Genomic DNA, 24,811 nt, shown 5'->3' with positions numbered 1-24,811 from the left:
AGATGGTGAACTATATGGACCTTGGTCTATTTTCGTTTTGCAATTCCAATGCTCTGAAATTTACAGTCTTCCTCTTTTGACAATGTTTACAATTCTGGCATGATTTTATCAGAGATAGCAAATCCTAGGGCAGAATCTTTGGCTCGGCGAGCAGGGGCGGGCCCCACTCATTGACACGTAAAATGACGCGCGGTGATGTCGGTTGTGCGTCCCGACGTCACTGCGCGTCATTCAGATTTTCAATTCAACGGGCGCACACTGGAGTTGGCTGCGCGCTTGCCGAACTGCCAAAGGCCTATTAAGGCCATTTAAAAACTAATTAAACTAATTAACTGAGCTGCCTGTCCAACCTTAAGGTTGGCAGGCAGGGGAACAGCCCAGGCGGCCTTCGCATTTTTCATGAAACCTCATCCACGGGCGGGATGAGGTTTCATGAAGGTTTTTAAAGTCTTGAAAAATTTTTTAATAAAATTAATAGACATGTCCCAGCTCATGTGACAGTTTCACATGAGGAGACATATCTTAAAATTTTTTTTTCCTTTTATTAAATTTTATTGAACTTAAACTAATCTCCCTGAGGCAGCTCTGTGCCACAGGGAGATTTCTGCGCTCTTTCGTGTGCATGCACAAAAGAGTACAGCCCCCGACTCAGGCAACCCCTCCCAGTCCGCACAGGAAGTGCTCAGCGCTTCTGGGCACGTGTCACACTGGGCGGGCCTTAATTGTGCGCATGCCCGTGCCCACTCCCACCCAACCCCCCCCCCCCCCCCCCCACCCCCACCAAACCCCGACGGGGAGAAAATTCTCCCCCTAGTGCAGCTTTTAGCTTTCACTCTAGGAGTTGGAGTGATGATTTAATCTGATCAGAGTGATTGGTGAGAATGCTGGTGTTGGTTGCGACAAGTTAGGCCAGGTTTCTTCATTGGCCCAAGGTAATTATTCTGATTGGTCGAGCTGTCCACAATGTGACTCCCCTCTCCGTCCAATGTTGCTGGTATTGCCATGGTGCTGGTGTCCAGAGTTTTCACCTGTGTTATGCACTGTTTTACCATTTCACCATTAAATGCACAAAAATGTTCACATGTAAACACTGTTCAAATGTGACTGTTGAGATCACAAACTTAATAGCTGTGCCTATTACACAGTTTTTGTTCATTGACCAAAAATGCAATTAGCCACATTTGGATTCACACTTAGCCACATGTGGCTAACGGGTAACATATTGGACAACACTGGCCAACAGTTTGTTGTGTGCTGACAGCTCTGTTGAATAATCCATTTGTTAATTAATCTGTCAAATTCTGGAGGCTAAATTATAATGGAAAGAATGTCCCAGCTTCCCTGAGAAAATTATCCTCAATTCCCAGCTCTCTGAACTTTACGAGCTCACTTCTTTGATCCTGTCGGACAGATTCCAGCAGATTGTTAATTGCTCTGGAGTGTGCAATGTTTCCCTGTGGTTGCTGCTTATTAAATATAGAGTTGTCCCAGGATACCCTTCTGCAGGGGTCACACAGAGTCTTACGGGAAGCCCTCTGTTTCACAATCTGTTCTTTCCCTTCATTTTCTTTTCATTCTGTATCAATGCTAAAAGGCACATTGGCAAAAGTCAGCCTGCAGCAGGGTGAGTGTTAATGAGCCTCTTCCCGTAGAGACTAGTTTCAGGGTCAAACAGGACACCAAGCCTACGAACAACTTGGTTCAGCCTGAAACAATGGCCAGAAAATGGGCTGGAGTCAGTGGCTAGGGGACAGAGTTTGTGGCGGGGGTGGAAGGCAATGGCTTTCATCTTCCAAATATTTAGGTAAAGAAAATTGTGCCTCACCCAGGGCTGGATGTTAAACAAGGAATCTGACAATACAGACGATGGAGATTCCAGAGAGGGGCTGGTGCAATACGGCTGGGTGTCGTCAGCATGTGTGTGGAATCTAATATTGTGTTTTTGATGATATTGCCAAGAAGCAGCATGTAGATGAGAAAATTGTGGGGAGGTGTGACATAGTGGTAACGTCACTAGACCAGTAATCCAGAGGTCCACGCTAATGCTTCAGGAACATGGGTTCAAATCCCACTATGGCAGTTGGTGGAATTTAAATTCAATTAATCAATCTGGAATATAAAGCTAGTCTCAGTAATGGTGACCATTAAACTATCATCGATTGTCATAAAAACCCAATTAGTTCAATAATGTTGTTTAGGGAAGAAAATCTGCGGTCCTTACCCAGTCTGGCCTACATGTGACTCCAAACCCACAGCAACGTGGTTGACTTTTAACTGCCCTCTGAAATGGCCGAGCAAGCTACTCAGTTCAAGGGTGATTAGGGATGGGCAACAAATGCTGGCCTTGCCAGTGACGTCCACTGTTATGGTACAGCTGATGGTAAATGCTGAGTTGTTCAAATCCCAAAGGGAAACTTGAAATAACTGCCACAATTTGTTTTGCAATTTATATAAATTTTGAGATGCGGGCCTTGAATTCAGTAGTGATAAGACCACCAAGTCTTATAGGTTTCTTACAAAACTAAATTAAACCTTTACTAAAAGAAGAAATAATTTTAAGTACATACATAGATCTACAAATTACTACTATGATAATTTTTAAGTCCCCTAATTAATCTAACTCCCAGTTAAACTTTTGTTAAGGCAACAGTAAGACCCATAGGCCAGAATTTTCACCTCATTGGGCGGGCGCGAGCTTGACCCGCTTGAGTGCAAAATGACACACGATGATGTCAGGCAAGCGTCCTGAAGTGAACGCGCAGTTGTGAGATAGTTCATCTGGAGTGCGCGCGCGGGAATTGGCAGCGCGCCCGCCGACTAGAAGGCCTATTGAGGCCATTAAAGCAGTAATTAACTTAAATTTTTCACTGCTCGTCAAAACGTATGGTTGGGATGAGGCTTCCAACAGCAAATAAAAATAAAATAAAAAACTTTACATCTCATTAATAGCATGAGGGGACATGTTTTTAGCATTTAAAAAAATCTTTATTTTTGTTTTTCAGGACTCTTCATCTCCCTGAGACAGCTCTGTGCCTCAGGGAGCTTTGCAAGCAGGTTTCCCCGCTCGCCCCACTCACCCTCCTGCACCCCCCCCAGCCCCCCACACAGGCAGTGCTGGGCGCTGCAGCACACTGGGCAGGCCTAAATTGGCCCGCCAGCATGAAATTGCGATCCGGCCCTGATCGCGGGTGTGGTTGGCTTCCTGGCCGCCCCTGTCCACCCCGGCCCACCCCCGCCCACCCCCCGCCAAGCCTACCTGACAAGGGCAAAATTCTGCCCACAGATTGTGAAAGACCCGGGCAAAGTAACACACAATACACTGAAACAGTCAAATTCAAAATGAGTTTTCTTAACTTCCGTTCTTTGTAGACATCAGCATGAGGCTTAGATGCTGAAGGCTTGTCACACTTGTTAGATCTTAGAATCCCTATCCTTACACACAGCCTTCACTCCTTTATACATATTTTCCCCTTTGAAAGCAAATTCCCATGTGGGGTGAGCATCCCAACGTCACCGCGCGCCATCGCAATATTTAGGTGGGCAGGTGCGCGATGTTCTCCGATGCGCGCCCGTCATTATTTAATCATCCACTTAAGGCCCTTGAGGCAGCAATTGTCTGGTATTTTTCGGGGCCCTGCACGGATTGCACATCTTCAGGACGTCGCACAGGTGCAACGGGCAGGCGGGTAGGAGACATTTGTATAAACCTCATCCACGGGCGGGGTAAGAGGGGCGAGTGGGGTCGTGAGTGTTATTCATCAGACATTTAATTGTGAAAGTTACTGATACTTCCCTGTGTGAGCAGGAATACTTCAAAACTCTTCACAGCTGCTTGGACAGGAGTAACAGCCTTCAGGTCAGGACTCTTGAGTAAACATCATTTCTGGGGCCTTGCAGGTTTCAGGAAGCCTTCCTTTAGCCTGGGAATGGGAGTTGTGCTCTCCACTGGAGGCACCTCCTCTGAGGAGGAAGGGAGGGCCAGAAGGGGGAGGAGGCCAGGAGTCCACATTCAGCCTCCAGGGGAGTCACCTTTGGGAGGAGAGGCGTAGGCACAAGGGGTGCTGGGCCAACAGGAAGTCCAAGGCAGACGGGGCCGCAGAAGACGTAACTATCCTGCTGCCATGGTATACAGGCGGTGAAGCAGTTACCTCAATATATCTGAGGTGCAGTGCCGAAGGAGGCTCTGTATCTCAAGGGAGATGGTCACCTCCATCTCTCAGATGACAGGCCCTGATATCTGCGCCAACTTTGTGGGTGGGCATCCCATGCCAGTGGTGCTGAAGGTCATGGTTGCCCTCAACATCTATGCCTCCGGCTCTTTCCAGGGCTCGGTGGGTGATCTTTGCGGAGTCTCCCAGTCAGCTGTCCACACTTGTGTCAAGCAGGTGACAGATGCTCTGTTCAGGCGAGCATTGACTTTCATCCACAACTGCTAGGGTGAGACCAGCCAGGCGGATTGAGCCAGAGGCTTCACAGCCATTGCTGGCTTCCCCCGCATCCAGGGTGCTATGGACTGCACACATGTGGCCATCAAGGCACCAGCAGGTGAGCCCGGTGCCTTCGTCAACAGGAAGGGCTTCCACTCCATGAACGTGCAGATAGTGTGTGATCACAGGATGCTGATTTTACAAGTCTGTGCAAGATACACAGGCAGGTCCCATGATGCCTAAATACTCAGAGACTCCCAGGTGCCGGGGCTCTTCAGTGCTCCGGCTCGGCTGGATGGTTGACTGCTGGGTGACCAGGGCTATCCCCTCAGAAGGTGGCTCAAGACACCTCTCCGTCATCCAAGAACAGAGGCCGAGCAGCGGTACAATAGGAGCCATGGCACCACAAGAGCTGTGGTAGATAGAGCCATAGGTCTTCTCAAGATGCGCTTCTGATGCCTGGACTGCTCAGTACCTCAGACTGCACTCCAGTACCCCCCAGATCATGTGTCACTGATATTGGTTTCATGCTGCGCTCTCCACAATCTGGCGCTGGAAAGGGGGGACGCAGTGGACGAAGAAGATGTAAACACAGGTGCTCTGGCTCCACACGATGGGCAGAATTTTGCCATCGGTGAGCGGGGGCGGGGCCCGCTTGCCGATGCGTAAAATGACGTGGGATGACATCAGCCGGAACCCCCAACGTCATCCCGCCCCATTTAAATTTTGAGGAAGGCGGGACCGCAGCAAAATCAGCTGCAGTCCCGCCGACCTGTCAATGGCCAACTGAGGCCATTGACAGGATCATTTAAACAATTAAAGGACCTGCCCATCCAACCTAAAGGTTGGTGGGTCGGCCAGGAGCTCCAGCGGCAAATAGAAAAAACATGAAACCTCAACCTCTGGCGGGATGAGGTTTCATGTAGGGTTTTAAAAACTATAATAAAGTTATTACATAAATTATGAACATGTCCCATTTCATGTGATATTGTCACATGAGGGAGACATGTTAGGGATTTTTTTTTCTATTTTTCATATTTTTCAAAGTGTAAGTGATCTCCCTGAGGCAGCACTCAGGGTGATGTGCGCTCTTTCGTGTGCATGTGCGAAAGAGCGCACTCTCGCTTTTGGGGAATCCCCTCCGCCCGCACAGGAAGCGCAATGCTGGGTTGGTCCTTAATTGGCCCACCCACATAAAATGGCAGTGGGGCCGGTTCTCCGTCGGGGATCGACTCCCCGCCCACCGGAGATTGGGTCGGGCCCGCCCATCCGACAGGCAGAAAATTCTGTCCCATGAGTCCAGTAGTGAGTGCGAGGATGAACACGGTCAGGAGAGCGCTGAGGGGGTAGATGCTGACCCGGGCATACTCCAGGGAGGCAGGGACACCCGGGAGGCTTTAATCCAACAAACCTTCAGCTAGCACACCACAGATGGACCTCCAATATACGCCAGGGCTGCAGGCTCCATACTCGATAGCTGAGTGCAAAATCTGTCTGGTTAGGAACATTAACTAAGGGCCTTGTCAATAAAGCTCAATGTCAAACAACTCACTCTTAACATCATGGGTTCCTGTCCACCTGCAGAAGTAAGGAATCACCCTGAGCCATGCTTATATATCAAAACTTAATAATAGAACAAAATGAAGTTCAGAAAAAAATAATTACAAAGATGTTACGCATCATACCAAGTGTTAATGAACTAATACCGGGGCAACATAAAAGCCCCAATGAGAAACCTGTGGCATACCTAAGGTGCCTTAAATTTATGCTTGCAGGTGCTAAGTCTAGGTGCTGTCGCCTCGTTGGCACTGGCATCTGAGACAGCCTGCTCACTTTGCTGTCCTGTTGGCCTCGATGACCTTGGCAGCCGTCCTCTGGCCCGTGGTGCCTTTGATGGCCCCACCTGGGAGGGAGCGGCCAGTTCCACAGCTGGCTTCTCCCCATTTGCCGCAGCCTCATCAGATCCCACGGTCACTGGCAGAGGGGCAGAGGAGCTGCCACCCTCATCCAGAGCATCCTGAGAGGAGCCTGCAGTGACGCCAGGCAGCTGCTGTGCCAACATGAGGTCGCTTCGGGCCTCCCTGCTCACCGTGGATGGATGGGCACCGAGCTGGGATACTTGGTGCCCAGACCATCTCCCACACTGGCACTGACCAGCTGAGGTCAATGCCAGTGTGAGGGCTTGCAGGTCTGAGCACAACCCCAGGAAACCCTGATTGGTCTCCTGGAGGACCCTCTCCACGAGAGTTGCCTCTCTCTCCATGGAGGAAGCATGGTGCTCGGCCATGAGGCTCATTGCATCGGTGATGCTCTCCGTGGACTCCTCCAGCACAGGCACCATGCCTCGCATTGCCTCATGTATCTCTGCCAGGTCATCCTGCACACCCTGCTGGACCTCCAGCGTTTTCTGCCTCAGGGATGACTCCAGAGGCACATCATCAGCCACCGACCGAGCATGTACCTGGCCCCCTGGGCACTCTCTGTCTCCGCCTGCACCTCAAGCGAGTGTGAAGTGCCCTCACCGCGGTGCCCCAGCGCACTAGCCGAAGATCTAATTCCCACGAGGTGCTAGTGTCTGCGTTGGTGCCTGCCTGGCAGAAATGGTGTGACGCTGGTGAGTCGATAAATTCAGGGCCCTCAGGTGTGAGAGGTGGCCCCTCTGCCTCCTCCTCCAGGCCCTGCTCTGGTGATGCTGAAAGGAAGGAAAAGGACATTTGATTAGTTAAAGTGGAGACAATGTCAATGTGCATGCCTGTTCCCCGGATCAGTCTGCGCTCATCCTTCCATAATCAATGGTCAACCCATGTTGCAAACTTCAATCACTGAGCATTCAGCAGTGCCATGGCTGCTGGGACACACATGGTGACCTGAGTGCTCGGCAAATATACCTCCCCGTGGCACCCCAGCCTCACCACCGCCGATGGACATGGGTGCATGGCACCTCTCCAGATCCATGGCCTGCTGTTCTAATGGAGTCAAGATGGCCAACTGGGCCTGGTCTCCTCCAGTCTGCATCCACTCGGTGGCATTGTGTGCAATCTTCTCCTGAAAAGGAGAGAAAAGCATTGATTAGTTCAGCCTGTACCTGGATTCCCATCCCATCCCTGCCACCCCAGCCAGAGTGGGACATTGCAGGGCTCCAGTGATTCGTCACCCCACAGCTGCCGCACACTCACACCAAGAATCCAGGGCTGACTCCCCCCCATTGCCCACATGCTGCCTCCATCACATTTGGCACCACACGGTCTAACCTTGCAAAGCAAGGAGGCACAAGCACGTGGAACGCCAAGGGCAGCAGGTGGATTGGTGCCCCACCGCCTGGAAGCTCCCTTCTCAGCATGTCAGCAACCTGACTTTGACATGCTTCACATTTCCAGCACTGTGCCTAGGGGCAGATCCTTGAGTTTGCCCCTGATTCTATACTCTGGGTGTCAGTGTCACACATGCTGCGGGTGCAGTACCCATCTCAGCACAACCCTCTCAGGGTCAATTAGACATGGGCAATATCTGCTGGTCCACCCGGCGAGGGAAACATGTTGTGAAGGATGCAATGTTGTAACTGTGCTCAGAGTTGTTGGTGGGGTGGCCTGCTTTGTGGGGAAAGGGTGACGGCTGCATTAAGTGACCTCAACCAACATGGTGCTCACCCTTCCCGAGCACAGGAGGTTGTTGAATCTCTTGTGGCACTGGACCCAAGTGCGTCACACCATGTCCCGTTTGTTCCCTTTACACCTATGTTCACATACTTAACATTTCAAACCTAGCTTATCTTTTGTTACATCGAAGCCTTCAGGCCAGCTACTTTTAATTAATTTAAGACAGACACACACACACACACGCACACACACACTCCCATAGGCCCTACTATTACTCTACTTTATAATAAATTCCACTAACATTATGAAAATTATTATATCTTCCTGACACCCACATCCCGTGAAAGAATAGGATGGGGTCAGGAGAAGGTCAGGAGACACCAGTGGTAATGCTGTGGGAGTGGGCAGAGATGCCATTGCAACACAGCCCCTGGCTACAACTGGATAGATAGGAAAGCAGCCGGGCACAGGCAGTCCCAACCAGCTGCAAAATGGGGACAAGGTGTTAAAGGAGGCTGGTGTCAAAGGGTGCAGGCTGGTCGAGAAAGATGAAGAGGGAAAGTTTAGCATGACCACTGCAACAGAGAGATGTCTTTTGTTACTTTGCTTAGAACAGTTTCAATACTGTGGCAGGGACTGAACTGATTGGAGGGATTCAAACATGAAGTTGTGGGAAAAAATGGGAATGGATTTGGGAGATGACCACATGCTTGAGGACTTTGGAGAGAAAAGGGAGGTTAGAGAAGGGGTGAGAGTTTACAAGGAGGGTGGGGTCAAAGGTGATCTTTTTTGAGGAGGGGGTTGATAATGGCAGATTTGAAGGAGAGAGGGACAACACCTGAGAAGAGAGAACCATTAACAATATCAGCTAATGTGGGGACCAGGAAGGGAAGTAGACTGATATGCAATTTAGTTGGAGCAGGATCCAGATAGCAGGAGTAGATCTCCTGGATAAGATAATGGACTAAAATATTGAGGTGTTTCTGTTTTTGGGTATGGGGTCATGATCTGCCCTCGCCTGATCTCAGTTATATGGACAGCACCCACTTCATCTGCATGAATGTAACATGTGGCCGATTGGGACCCACACTGCTGGTGTTCTCCTTGAATTGGTGGCTGCCTCTGTGCTTTGTAAGGGATCAAAAGAGTGCTGTGCATATACCACATGGTGTAGCCAACCTACTCTTCTTAAAGGCAAGCTGTCCTTAAAGGTAAGCTGTATTGAAGAATATTATCGCAATTTAAGTGATGGAAAAGTGAGCACCAGGGTAGAGGGAAGGTTCTTGGGTGAAGGATGCGCACTGGAGACATTAGTGATGGAGGTGGGCAGGATGTGAGATGTCATAGTTCCATGGGAGTTCAGGAGGCCGTTAAGGATCATCCTGAGAAGTGGGTGGGAGCAGTTGACCAGGGATGTCGGCTCCTGGCATCTGGACCTAAGGATCTGGATGATGAATAACCTCATGCGGCTGGTCAAGGTGGGTGGGGGGAGTGGTGGCGGGAGTGTAGAGAATGTATGTAATGCGATACGCAAGGTATCACAATTGTGTAGAACAGGCCAGAAGGACAAAGGGGTCCAGATTCTTATTCTTGGGTCAGTTGTGAAGGGACGGGAGATTTCTTGGTCCCTTGAACCTGATCTTTAAAAATGTCTACCCGAACTTCCGATTTAGAACTTCCAATTTCTGGTCAGGTGGGTTGTGGATGGACAGTGGTGGTGGGTTAAAATAGGAACCAGGGCCGGCCTCCCTGGAAGTTGTGAGTGGTTGAAGGCAGGTCTAGTGATTCAGGTGCAGATAAAAAGTGGGCCTTTATAAAGGCCCATTTAAGAGGTTGGTCATCCATGGTGAAGTTCCTGCGCCTTGGAGGAGATGTCATTGACTTGTCAGCTGAGTGTCCAAGCTGTAAGTGTTGTCCAACTGTTAGCTGACCCTGGAACAGGTGGCCCATCATGGGCTTTCCCTGTGGGACAATTGTCATTGCTGCTGCCTAATCAAAATGTTCTCTGCTCCACCACTACCTGGTACAAGTATTCAGCAGTCATGTAGTTAGCTACCAAGACTTAGTGGATGGATGAACGATGAACACTGTCATGCTCATTGTCCAATCCACTTGCCCTCTTGCCACCCATTGATCAGGAAGCACCCACACTGTTGACCCTTGACCAGGTCCCAGCTGTACACCGTCATGACAAAACAGTGTGACTAAGACAGAGTAAACTAATCAGACTGTCAGTGGTCATAGGGCACAGCATGTTACCTTAGAGTCACAGCCGCTACATACATGGCATCAAGAGTTTGCACAGAGCCATTTTCTCCGCGACACCTTACCAGTAATCATTGATGAAATGGTGAAAGTGGTTAGTGTATGTAAGCACACAGCAGTGAATGAGAGCACTGTAATCTCAATGGCTCACAACCCTCTTCACCTCACATTTTTATTGCTGGAATGTCACACAGAGGAGACGTGGGGGAAGGGATAGGTCCAGCTGCCTCACATTTTTCTGACCAGGATCTTCATGTTTTGGTGGAAGAGATCCAGGAGAGGAGACCAGTCTATCCAGCTGGCCAGCATAATGTCCCTGCAGCAACCAGGAGGGCCTAGATTCAAACAGCGGCTGTGGTGAGCGCAGCAGGAGATCAGCGCTCACGGATTCAGTGTCTGAAAAGGTTCAATGACCCACTGTGTTCCAGAGAGGTGAGTAGCTTGTCTCATCCACACTGAGCTCCAAGGGAAGGGTCATATCTGCCTGCTGAAACTAAGGTGTGCAGCCTGGCAAATACCTCTGTTTCAGCATTGAGACTTGTATGTGTAAGCAGCTCATGTAGGTGTGCACAGAACACGCATGAATGAGCAGCGTGAGGCACAGTCTCAGTGAACAGCAACATCCCTGCATGTACTGTCTATCAGGCTGACATGGAATCATGTCGATGTTGCAGTCGAAAAGGGTGAAGAACATTAGGGAGACGCCCAGACTGGGGGTGAGTCAGCCTGGCTGAGAACAATTCACTCGGTTGAACAGATCGCCATGGAGATTGGCAGGGTGCCTGAGCAGCTGTCTGTTGGCGATGAGGAATTGCCGGTAACAGGTGACAAAGGCATTGTGAAAAATCACCTTGGAACATGGTGATAATGATGAAGGTCATGATGTCAGTTCACTGAGCACAAGGCGATGTTAGCATGAGAGGGAGTGCAAGGATAGGGTCGTGACATAAGGGAAATTAATGTGATGGAACAAACAGGGTATTAGTTGCAACCTTTGTGCAGCTGGGTGCTGCTGACTGGGGGTAGAATTTTGCCCTTGTTGAGTGGGCTCTGCGGGGGTGGGTGGGGCAGTCGGGAAGCGACGGCTGCCGTGATCTTGGCCGGACCCCGACTTCACACTGGCGGGACAATTAAGGCTGGCCCAGAGTGAAACATGAGCTGCGGCGCTCAGCGCTGCCTGTGCCGGGCTGGGAGGGTGGGAGGAGGGCGAGCAGGGCAAGTGGGGAACTTTGTGGGTGCGCGATGGAAAAACTCTGTGAGGCACAGAGCTGCCTCAGGGAGACGAAGAGTTCCGAGAAACAAAAATAAAAATAATTTAAATGTTAGAAAAATGTCCCCTCTGTTACATGAGCAGGGACATGTTATGAATGAGATTTAAAATTTTTATTTGCTGGTGGAAACCTCATCCCGCCCATGGTGGAGGTTTCCTAAAAAGTGCAAAGGCCGCTTGGCCTTTTCACCTGCCCACCAACCTTAAGGCTGGACAGGCAGCAAAAAATTTAAGTTAATTAATACTTTAATGGCCTTAATAGACCTTTAAATTGTTGGGGGGCGTATTGCCGATTCCCACACACACCCACCTACCAAACTATTGCACGACTGTGCGTTGATGTTGGGACTCTTGCCCGTCACTCACGTCATTTCATGCCCAGTGGGTCGGGAGCCTGCCCGTCTGCCGAGGTGAAAATTCTGCCCTGGGATTTACCAGACATATATACCTGATAATCCCTGGAAAGAGTCTGAGACATAGAGGTTGAGAGTATTAGTTACCTCCACTGGCACTAGCAGGGTATGGGGGGATGGCGGTGGTCAATGGGTTGTGGCTCAAGTCACTGCTGAACCATGTGACATATTTCTGTCACCACCTGATGGCTTAGCCTCAGACGCCTTTGTTACCAGTCTCAGTCATACTGAGGCAGGATGTCCTCGGTGTGTATACCCTTCCCACAGGGTAGTACCTGGCTGTCCTGCCCCCCCTCCTCCTCCTCTTTCCTGTTGTGCGGGCAGCAGCCTCTTCCTCCTGACCTCCTGCTCTCCCTCCAGCCTCTGCCTGCTCACAGTGGCTGGTTTCTCTGGTCTCTATGCGTGAGGGTGCCATACCCAGCTTGTATCTCCCTTCCCACAAAGCGTTTTGCTCCCTTCTCCAGTACAAAGCTCTTCCTGGCACCTGGGTACACGAGTCAGTAATTGCCCTGCTCTGTCAGGGGTCCTAGCCTCCTACCCCCCCCCTCCCCCCCCCCCCCCCCCCCCCCCACTGCTGCTAAGAAAAGACTTGGAATTTATTTAGTGACACTTCTGGGACTGTTTGTTAAGCAAATCCCACAGAGGTACCCTACCTCTCCGAAGGGATCTCCTGCTCTTACCAGATCCCCACTGCACACTTCAGGATCCATACACCAAAAGCTGACTTGTTTAAATGGTCAGCTGCTTCCGTAAAATGTGCATGTGCAAAATGCACCACACCCCCATTCCTATCCCTGCAAAAATGGGAAGTGCTGTGTTGGGGGGCGCGGCTTACGATTTTCAGACAGTTCCACTACATCTGTCGTGACGGAGAGCCTTTCTGCCACGCTTAAAGCCTGGGCAAGGGTCTTTATCTGACTGTCATTGTCTGTTTGTTAACCAGCACCAGAGGAATCAGGCTACCCGAGCGTTTGTCTCAGTTGCTGTTTGTGGGATCTTGCTGTATGTCAATTGGCTACTGCCTCTGTTCACACAACAGCATTGATGACACGCCATCGGTGGCTGGGACGTAGTTTGGGGTGTGCTGGATACGTGATAATTCTGTCTGCATTTGTTGGGTTACGAGCAATCGTTTTCTCTTGCTGTGGAAATGTTTACTGCAGATTCGCTGTGATTGGCTGATTTTGCCTTTGCTGTAAGAATGGGGGACACACAGGAGGCTGCTTAATGATCCTTATTTACACTGGATCAGGTATTGTGGTCCTTCTGGGAGTCCCTGGGTGTCAATATTCCTCTAAGTATTGTTCTCTAAGTGACTGTAATAGATGGAAGAGCCCAGGCAGTCATTGTGGGAGGATATTCAACTGTGATGTGCATCTCTGTCTTCGAGCAGTACAGCTGGAAATCTGAGGCTGAGACACTGGAGTATGTTTAAGAGCATAACACCTGACAATTGTTCCCCCGTAGCCCCTGTCACACCCTCCCAAGCATACTGAAGTTAACTATAGCTCCCCTGACCACCACTTCAACACATTACAGGCTGAGGGTGGACACTGACCTTCCTGATGTGTCAAAGAACAAAGAACAAGAACAAAGAAAAGTACAGCACAGGAACAGGCCCTTCGGCCCTCCAAGCCTGCTTCAATCATATTGTCTGTTAAACTACAACATTTTGCACTTCCGGGGTCCGTATCCCTCTATTCCCATCTTATTCATGTATTTGTCAAGCTGCCTCTTAAACACCACTATCGTACCTGCTTCCACCACCTCCTCTGGCAGTGAATTCTAGACACTCACTACCCTCTGCGTAAAAAACTTGCCCGGCACATCTCCTCTAAAGTTTTCTCCTCTCACCTTAAATCTATGTCCCCTAGTAATTGACTCTTCCACCCTGGGAAAAAGCTTCTGACTATCTACTCTGTCCATGCCACTTATAATTTTGTAAACTTCTATCAAGTCGCCCCTCAATCTCCATCACTCTAGTGAGAACAATCCGAGTTTCTCCAACCTCTCCTCATAGCTAATAACCTCCAGACCAGGCAGCATCCTGGTAAACCTCGTCTGCACCCTCTCCAATGCCTCCATATCCTTCTGGTAATGCGGCAACCAGAATTGCACACAATATTCCAAGTGTGGCCTAACCAAGGTTCTATACAGCTGCAGCATGACTTCCCAGTTTTTATACTCAATACCCCTGCCGATAAAGGCAAGCATGCCATATGCCTTCCTGACTACCTTATCCACCTGCGTTGCCACTTTCAGTGACCTGTGAACCTGTACACCCAGATCCCTCTGCCCGTCGATGCACTTAAGGGTTCTGCCATTTACTGTATAATTCCTACCTGTATTAGACTTTCCAAAATGCATTACCTTGCATTTGTCCGGATTAAACTCCATCTGCCATTTCTCTGCCCAAGTCTCCAACCGATCTATATCCCTTTGTATCCTTTGACAATCCTCTTCACTATCTGCAACTCCTCCAACCTTAGTGTTGTCTGCAAACTTACTAATTAGCCCAGTTACATTTTCCTCCAAATCATTTACGTATACTACAAACAGCAAAGATCCCAGCACTGATCCCTGCGGAACTCCACTAGTCACAGCTCTCCATTCAGAAAAGCACTCTTTATCTTCTATCCTCTGTTTTCTATGACCAAGCCAATTCTGTATCCATCTTGCCAGCTCACCTCTCATCCCGTGCGACTTTACCTTCTGTACCCGTCTGCCCTGAGGGACCTTGTCAAAGGCCTTACTGAAATCCGTGTAGATAACATCCACTGCCCTTCCATCGTTGATCATCTTTGTCACTTCCTTGAAAAACTCGATCAAGTTAGTGAGACACAACCTCCCCTTCACAAAACCATGCTGCCTCTCACTAATACGCCCATTTACTTCCAAATGGTAGTAAATCCTGTCACGAAGAATCTTCTCCAATAATTTCCCTGCCACTGACATAAGGCTCACCAGCCTGTAATTTCCTGGATTATCCCTGCTACCCTTCTTAAACAATGGAACAACATTGGCCATTCTCCAGTGCTCTGGGACCTCACCCGTAGCCAGTGAGGATACAAAGATTTCTGTCAAGGCCCCAGCAATCTTCTCCCTTGCCTCCCTCAGTACTCTGAGGTAGATCCCATCTGGCCCTCGGGACTTATCCACCTTAATATTCTTCAAGATGCCTAACACCTCCTCTTTTTTGATCTCAACATGATCCAGGCTATCTACACACTCTTCCCTAGACAAATCGATCGCTAAGTACTTCTCTTTGGTGAATACTGATGAGAAGTGCTCATTTAGTATCTCTCCCATTTCCTCTGGCTCCACACACAGATTCCCACCTCTGTCCCTGAGTGGGCCTACCCTTTCCCTGGCTACCTTCTTGCTTTTTACATATGTATAAAAGGCCTTAGGATTTTCCTTAATCCTGGTTGCCAGTGACTTTTCATGACCCCTTTTAGCCCTCCTGACTCCTTGCTTAAGTTTCTTCCTACTTTCTTAATATTCTCCACAGGCTTCATCTGTTCCCAGCCTTCTAGCCCTTACGCATGCTTCCCTTTTCTTTTTGACTAATCTCGCAATATCCTTCATTATCCAAGGTTCCTGAAACTTGCCATACTTATCCTTCATCCTAGCAGGAACATGCCGGTCCTGAATTCTTATCAACTGACGTTTGAAAGCCCCCCACATGTCAGTTGTTGATTTGCCCTCAAACATCTGCCTCCAGTCTAGATTCCTCAGTTCCTGCCTAATATTGTTATAAATAGCCTTCCCCCAATTAAGCACCTTAACCCGAGGACTCCTGTTATCCTTATCCACCAGTACCGTGAAACTTACTGAATTATGGTCACTTTTCCCGAAATGCTCCCCTACTGAAACTTCGACCACCTGGCCAGGTTTATTCCCTAATACCAGGTCCAGTATTGCTCCTTCCCTAGTTGGACTATCTACATATTGTCTCAGGAAGCCCTCCTGGATGCACCTTACAAATTCTGCACCATCCAAACCCCTAGCACTAAGTGGTTTCCAGTCAATATAGGGAAAGTTAAAATCATCCACCACAACAACCCTATTGTTTTTACAACTTTTCAAAATCTGCCTACATAACTGTTCCTCAATCTCCCACCGGCAATTGGGAGGCCTATAGTAAACCCCCAACATTGTGACTGCACCCTTCCTATTCCGGAGCTCAACCCATATTGCCTCGCTGCATGAGCCCAATGAGGTGTCCTCCTGTTGTACAGCTGTGATATTCTCCTTAAACCAGCAGTGCAACTCCCCCACTTCTTATACATCCTTCTCTGTCCTGCCTGAAACATCTAAATCCTGGAACCTTCATCTGCCAATCCTGTCCATCCTTTAACCAAGTCTCTCTAATAGACTCTGTAATAGCAATAACATCATCATAGTCCCAAGTACTAAATGTCAGCTCAGCTCCACACTGGTCATGAACTTACCGAGCTGCAGGGGTGGGGAGTTGACTCAGTTCAGCTATAAAAGCCCCCTCATTACAGGTTCTTGCTGACTGTTATTCATTTCCTGCTTCTCAGACTGCTCATTATTACAACTGTTCATTACCAATCCCTTCATTATTAAAGCATGTAATTATTCTTGCCATCTCCTTTTGCCAGGCCTGTGTTACTTTGTACAGATAACATGGTGCCTGCTCCTAACTGACTAATAGATTAATAAAACCAAGAGTACAGCTCCCACTGCAGTGTTGAAGCAACTTTGAAATGATGTTGGATGACACATCAGTACGGAGAACTCACTCTGAGAGAGGCACACACACAGACAGACACGCACACATGTTCACACAGACACACACACATGAACACGGACACACACGTGTGCACATGGGCGCACAGGCTCATACACACAAACACACAGAAACAGACACACGCACGCACACACACGCACAAACACAAATAGGAACAGACACACACACACACACACAGGGCAGGGTTTACAGCTCGGCGAGTGGGCACACGTGGGTGTCAGCACACCCGCTAACAATCAAGAGGGCTGTTAAACCCATTAATTAATTAATTAAAGTAAATTTATCAGCCAAACGGCCTTTGTACTTTTTGCGAAACCTCATCCACGGGCGGGATGAGGTTTTGAACAGTGATTAAAAATGCTATAAAAAAATTTTAAAGCTCATTTTTAACATGTCCCTGCTCATGTGACAGAGTCACATCAGGAGACATGTTTTCCTTATTTTTAATGTTAAAAATCTTCAGCTTCCTGAGGCAGCTCTGTGCCTTCAGGGAGCTTTCATTGAGTGCACCCCCACGCTCCTGCGCTCGCTCTCCTCCTGCCCCCACCCCGGCAGCACTGAGGTTATTAGCACGCGTTTCTCGCTGGCAGGCTGTTAATTGGCCAGACAGTGTAAAATCGCGGTCAGGGCCCAATCACAGGTGGCGGATGTTTGTGCGGTCACTCACGGGCCCGCCCGCCACGCCCACCTGAAGTGCGGAAATCCTCCCCAGAGATACACATACACACACTCACGCAGACACACACACTCACACAGACACACACACTCACACAGACATGCACATACACATTCACACACACTCACACAGACACACACACTCACACAGACACGCACATACACATTCACACACACTCACACAGACATGCACATACATACACACAGACACACACAGACATGCACACACATATACAGACAGGCACAGATGCATACACATACAGACACACACTTGCAGACAAACACAGACACAGACTCACACACACAGACATACACATAGACACAGGCACACACAGGCACACACACACAGATACAGACACACATAGATGCACATACACATACAGACACACACAGACATACGCAAACACACATGCAGACACACACACACAGACACATGTGCACGCATGCACACATACACACACACACACACACACACACACAGACATACACATAGACACAGGCAAACACACACATACAGACACACAGATACAGACCGACACACACAGGCACATGAAGTCATAGACATACACAGATACAGACACACAGAGACATACGTACACACACAGACACACACACACATTCTTACTCACAGACAAACACTCGCATACGCATGCAGATTTACAGATAAACTCAAACACACACATACATGCATTCAAAGATACGCAAACATAAACACGCACTCACACACACACACACATACAAACACACATACAGGCAGACACACTCACAGACAGACCCATGCACAGATGCACACACAAGGATACACACAGATACACATACACTGACACAAAATTACAGACACACATGCACACAGACATACACATGCTCACGCAAAGACACACACGTGCTGACACAATACAAATTCAGGGACACTCAGAGATATAAACATGAGCACACGGACATAACCGCAAAGGCTGGCACATGCATAGATACAGGCATACACACTCGCAAACACAGACAAACACATGGGGCAGGATTTCCAGGTTGGCATGCAGGGGACCCACTTGCCAACGTGCAAAATGACGCAGGATGACATTGGGCGGAACTCCCGATGTCACCCCGCCTCATTTCAATTTTCAGGTTGGCGAGGGCACAGCCGAATCAGCTGTGCGCCCGCCGACCTGTCAACGGCCAATTGAGGCCATTTAAAAAGTAATTGCACTAGTTAATGGACCTGCCCGTCCAACCTTAAGGTTGGCGGGCAGGCTGGGAGCCCTGGCGGGCTTCAGAAAAAGCATGAAACCTCATCCACGGGCGGGATGAGGTTTCATGTAGGTTTTTAAAAATTTAATAAAAGTTTAATTAAAAGTGATGGACATGTCCCAACTCATGTGACAGTGCCAAACATACGCGAAAGAGCGCACTCTCAGCTCAGGGAACACTCCACCCTCCCCCCACTGCCCGCACAGGGAGTGCACAGCACTTAATTGGCCCACCCACGTAAAATGGCGGCATGCCCCCAATCGGGGGCGCCAATCAGAGGCACGCCTGCCTGTACCCGCTCCTGAAATTCCCCCCCACCCCCCCGGTGGGGGGAACATTCTGCCGATACAGACACAGACTTGCAGACACATAGGCCTGAATTTTACCCTTGACGGGCGTGCACGATCGGTGGGCCCGTGGCCTGTCAGGCAGCTAGCTGGCTGGCCAATTATGGCCCACCCAGTGTGAAATATGCCTTCCCATTGGTCAGGAAGGGCTGGGTGGGGTCAGGGGTTTGTTCAGGGGTCAGGGGTCGGGTCCAATGGCGACCCAGTGGGCAGTTTAAAAACGGCCCAGGCAACCCCTTGGAGGCTGCCAGGGAAGAAGCATGCTGAAAACTGAAGCTGTGGCCTCAACTGTGACTGGGGACACTGGGCGGGAGGGCAGGTTGGGTGGGCACTCGGCTCCGCAGTTTTCGGACCAGTGCCTTGCGGTCCTCCTGGAGAAGGTGGTTGCCAGGAGGGACACCCGCGTCCCCAGAGATGGGAGGAGGAGGCCATCACGCCTCACAAAGATGACATGGGAAGAAGTGGCAGCGCAGCTAGGCAGTGGCGACGTTGTGCGGGGCACATGGGAGCAGTGCTACAAAAAGTTTAATGACCTGCTGCGCTTGGGAAGGGTGAATACTGTGTTGGCATGGATCAGTGTGTTGAAATGTTAAGGTCTGACTGTCCCCCCTGGAGCTCAGGGGGTGTTAGAGTCTGAGTGCCAGCTGCCAATGATGCCAGAGCTGGTCAAGGGGGTGAGCCCTGGCTGCTTGGACTGAGTGCCTTGCGGCTTGAGGGCCACACCTTGGATCTGCCCCGCAAGGTGCTCCTCAGGTGGGGTTGGCCAGGCTGCAATGGCGCTGCAGGTAGAGAGTGAACTAATCAATGCTCCTCTGTCCTTTCAGGAGAAGACGACCCATAACAACATTGAAAGGTCACGACAGGCAGTGACCCCCCAAACCTCCTCATTATTACAAGATTTGAGCAGGATGCCTTGGAGCTGGAGAGGTGCCATGCACCTTGTTCAGCCAGCCGTGGAGAGGCTGGGGGGTCAGACGGCTGGGGTGCCTTGAGGTGAGAGCTTCGGATTGTGTAAACACTCTTGTGTAGTCTCATCATTGATGGGAGCCTCCAAACCTGAGTCCCCATCGATTATATGAAAGACTATTGCACCATAATGCAGATCTCCATTGTTGCACCAGGGCATCTGGCATGCACAGTGACAGTGTGATGACTTAAACTATTGAATGACATGTCATCATTCTCCCTTAGATTCGGCAGCACGCACCCATTCTCAGGTCCCTGAAGAGCCACCCCTGATGCCCGAGCACCGCTGGGCTTCAGCTGCACCTGCTTCACACCCACTCTCTGAACCAGGCATCACCACAGAGACCAGCACCTCGGCGGGCACTAGACCATCAGCTAGAATGTCAGAGCACAGTGGTGAGGGCACTTGACATTCTCTTGAGGAGCAGGCGGAGGCAGAGAGTGCCCAGGGCACTGACAGTCGGAGGACAGCTGGAGACCAGGACGATGCTGAACCAAAGGCGGATGACGAGCCTCTGGAGTCATCCATTATGTGGCAGATGCTGGATGTCCAACGGGGCATGTGGCAGGGATCCTTGAGGGTATGCGCTTCATGGTCTCCATTGTGGAGGAGTCAATGCAGAGCGTGAGCACTGTGTTGACTCTCATGGCCTCCTCCATTGACAGAGTGGCAACTCTCATGTAGCGACAGCTCCAGGGACAGAATCAGGGGTTCCTGGTGTTGCGCTCAGACCTGCAAGCCTCAGCTGGTCAGTGCCAGTGTGACAGATGGATTGGGCACCCAGTATCACAGCTAAGTGCCCGTCCATCAATGGCGAGCAGAGAGGTTCAGAGCGACCTCACATTGTTGCACGAGCTGCCTGTCTCATGGACTCATAGGTGTTTACAGCACAGCAGGAGGCCATTTGGCCCATCGGGTCCACACCGGTCAACAAAGATCTGACTATACTAATCCCATTTTCCCACACTTGGCCCATAGCCCTGGAGGTAATGGCAGCGCAAGTGAATATCTAAACACTTCTTAAATGTTATGAGAGCTTCTGAGTCACACACCCTTTCAGGCAGTGAGTTCCAGACTCCCACCACACTCTGGGTGAAAAAAATGTCTCCTCAACTCCCCTCTTAGCCTTCTATCTCTTACCTTAAATCTATGCCCCCTGGTTATTGACTCCTCTACTAATGGAAAAAGTGCCTTCCTATCCACCCTATCTATGTCTCACATAATCACAGAATCACAAAACATTACGGTGTAGAAGGAGGCCATTTGGCCCATCATGTCTGCACCAGCTCTCTGAGCATTTTAACTTAGTGCCAATCTCCTGCCTTTTCCCCATAACCCTGCGCATTGTTTCTATTTAGATAATCATCTAATGCCCTCTTGAATGCCTCAGTTGAACATGCTTCCACCACACTTCCAGACAGTGCATTCTAAACCCTGATCTTATACACCTCTATCAGGTCCCCTCTCAACCTTTGCTGCTCCCAGGAAAACAAACCCAGACTATCCAATCTTTCAGCGTAGCTCAGGCCTTCCAGCCCAGGCAGCATCCTAGTAAATCTCCTCTGCACCCTCTCCAGTGCAATCATATCCTTCCTATGATGTGGTGGCCAGAACTGCACACAATACTCCAGTTGTGGACCAACCAGCGTTTTATCCAGTTCCAGCATAACCTCCCTGCTCTTGTATTCTATGCCTCGGCTAATAAAGGCAAGTATCCAACATGCCTTCTTAACCACCTGATCTATCTGCCCTGCTACCTTCAGGGATCTGTGGATATGCACACCAAGGCCCCTCTGACCTTCAGTACTTTCCAGGGTCATAACATTCATAGTTTAATCCCTTGCCTTATTAGCCCCTCCCCGAGTGCATTACCTCACACTTTTCTGGATTGAATTCCATTTGCCACTGCCCTGCCCACCTGACCAGTCCATTGATATCCTCCTGCAGTTTACAGCTATCCTCCTCACTATTTATCACCCCACCAATTTTCGTGTCATCCGCGAACTTCTTGATCATACCCCCTACATTTAAGTCCAAATCACTTATGTACACCACATACACCAAGGGTCCCAGCATCAAGCCCTGCGGAACCCCACTGGAAACAGGCTTCCAGTCACAGAAACATCCCTCTACCATCACCCTCTGTTTCCTGCCTCTCAGCCAATTTTGGATGCAATGTGCCACTTTGTCTTGAATCCCATGGGCTCTTACTTTCTTAACCAGTCTGTCATGAGCACCTCATCAAAAGCCTTGCTAAAGCCCATGTAGACCACGTCAAATGCATTACCCTCATCAACACTCCTGGTTACCTCTTGAAAAAATTCGATCAAATTTGTCAAACATGACCTTCCCTTAACAAATCCATGTTACTAGCCCTGATTAATCCGTGTCTCTCCAAGTGCAGATATATCCTGTCCTTCAGGATTCTTTCTAGTAACTTCCCCACCACCGAGGTTAGACTGACTGGCCTGTAATTTCCTGGCCTATCCCTTCCTCCCTTTTTTAATAATGGGACAACGTTAGCAGTCCTCCAGTCCTCTGGCACCTCACCTGAAGCATGAGAGGATTTGAAAATTACTGCCAAGGCCCCTGATCTCTCTTCCTTTTCCTCCCTCAACAGCCTGGGATATATCTTACCTGGGCTTGCAGATTTATCCACTTTTAATGCCATTAAACCTGCTAGTACCTTCTCTCTCTCTATGTTAATTTCCTTTAATATTTCAGTCCTCCACCCTGATGTCTATACCTGCGTTGTGCTTTTCCATTATGAAGACTGACGCAAACTATTCATTGAGAACTGTACCCTGGTCTTCCGGGTTCACACACAGATTACCTATATGGCCCCCTAACTGGCCCTAGTTATTCTCTTGCTCTTTATATATTTTTTTTAAAAACCCTTTGGGTTTTCCTTTATTCTACCTCCCAATGCTTTCTCATGCACTCTCTTAACTTCCCTAATTTCTTTTTTAAGTTCCCCTCTGCACTTTTTATACACCTCTGGGGACTCTGCCATATTGAGCCCTCGGTATCTGCCATAAGCTTCTCTTTTTTCCTTAATACTGACCTTTATGTCCCTTGACATCCAGGGTTCTCTGGACTTGGTCCCCCCTTTGTCTTTACGGGAACATATTTGCCCTGTACTCTCGCTATTTTCTCCTTGAATGCCTCCCACTGCTCTGATACAGTTTTATCTGCAAGTAGCTGCTCCCAGTCCACTTGGGCCAAATCTTATCTCATCTTAGTAAAATTAGCTTTTCCCCAGTTTAGAAATTTTATTCATAACCCAACCTTATCCTTTTCTATAATTTTCCTAAATCTAATTGAGTTGTGGTCACTATCTCCAAAATGCTCCCCTACTGATATGAATTTCACCTACCCGGGCTCATTTCCGAATATTAGGTCCAGAACTGCCCCCTCACTTGTTGGGCTTTCTACGTACTGGCTAATAAAGTTCTCCTGTATGCAACTTAAGAATCTTGCTCCCTACCTTGCACACTAAAACTATCCCAGTTAATATTTGGGTAGTTAAAATCCCCTACTATTACTGCCTTATTATTCCTACACTTGTCTGAAATTTGATTACATATTTGATCCTCTATCTCTCCCTGACTGTTTGGGGGCCTATAGTACACACCCAACACTGTGTTTGCCCCTTTTGTGTTTTTAACTTCTACCCATATGGCCTCAGTTGATGATCCTTCAAAGATATCATCCCTCCTCACTGTTACAATTGATTCCTTGCTCAAAAGTGCGACCCTCCCTCCTCTTCTATCCCCTTCTCTATCTTGTCTGAATACTCTATAACCAGGAATGTTGAGCTGCCAATCCTGCCCTTCTTTTAGCCAAGTCTCGGTCATAGCTATGACATCATACTCTCATGTGCCTATCTGTGTCCTCAATCGTCTGTCTTATTCCTCAGGCTCCTTGCACTAAAACATATTCCAATTAGCCTTGCTAAACTTCTTCCTTATTTAGCCTATGTTTCCTCTGCCTTCCAGACTCACTTACTAGTGTTTTAACTTCTAATTCCATCTCAGCTTCTCTCCCCTCTGAACTACTTTTCAGAGTCCTGTCTCCCTGCCAATTTAGTTTAAATCCACCCCAACAGCAAATCATCTCTGCAGGCTCCTTTCAGGGCACTCTGGATGATGGCAGCAGCTCCTCAAGTCGTCTCTGCCAGTCACCGTGGCATCTGGTGGGGCTGTGATGACTGGGGAGATGCCAGCCATGTCACTGGCCACTCCCTGCCAGGTGGGGCCGGCACAGGCTCCACTAGCCAGAGGACCAGCGGCAAGGTCACTGATGCCAACAAGACAGCAAAGAGAGCAAAAACAGAAAATGCTGGAAAAGCTCAGCAGGTCCAGCAGCATCTGTGGAGAGAGAAACAGAGTTAACATTTCGAGTCTGTATGGCTCTTCTTCAGAGCTGAAGAGAAGTGGAAATGTGATTAAATTTATACTGTTTAAGGGGAGAGTGGGGCAGGTGGAGCTGGATAGAAGGCCAGCGATAGGTGAGGACAAAGGAGGGGTTGACAAAGATGTCATGAACTGAAGAACAAAGGGAGTGTTGTTAGTGTTTTATGTCCAAGCTGTCCTTTTCCCAGCTTCATTTTATTCTTCATCTCACCCAACGCCCTAACAAGAAACCTTTCCTCTTCCTTTCAGATCCATCAATGCAGGAGCAGACACGAACTGTGGAGGTAGAAAGATGGAGGTTGGGGATGTCAATGTGGATGGGGGTAGGATTTTCGGGAAGATACAGAATGTGCATGTTCACCTGGACATCCTGGAATGACAAGAGTTCGGGTCGGTATGTAACAGTGGGAAGATGGA

Source organism: Cetorhinus maximus, chromosome 21 (assembly GCF_964194155.1).
Source record: "Cetorhinus maximus chromosome 21, sCetMax3.hap1.1, whole genome shotgun sequence".
In the NCBI taxonomy this organism is placed as follows: Eukaryota; Metazoa; Chordata; class Chondrichthyes; order Lamniformes; family Cetorhinidae; genus Cetorhinus; species Cetorhinus maximus.
This window is presented reverse-complemented; position numbering follows the sequence as displayed.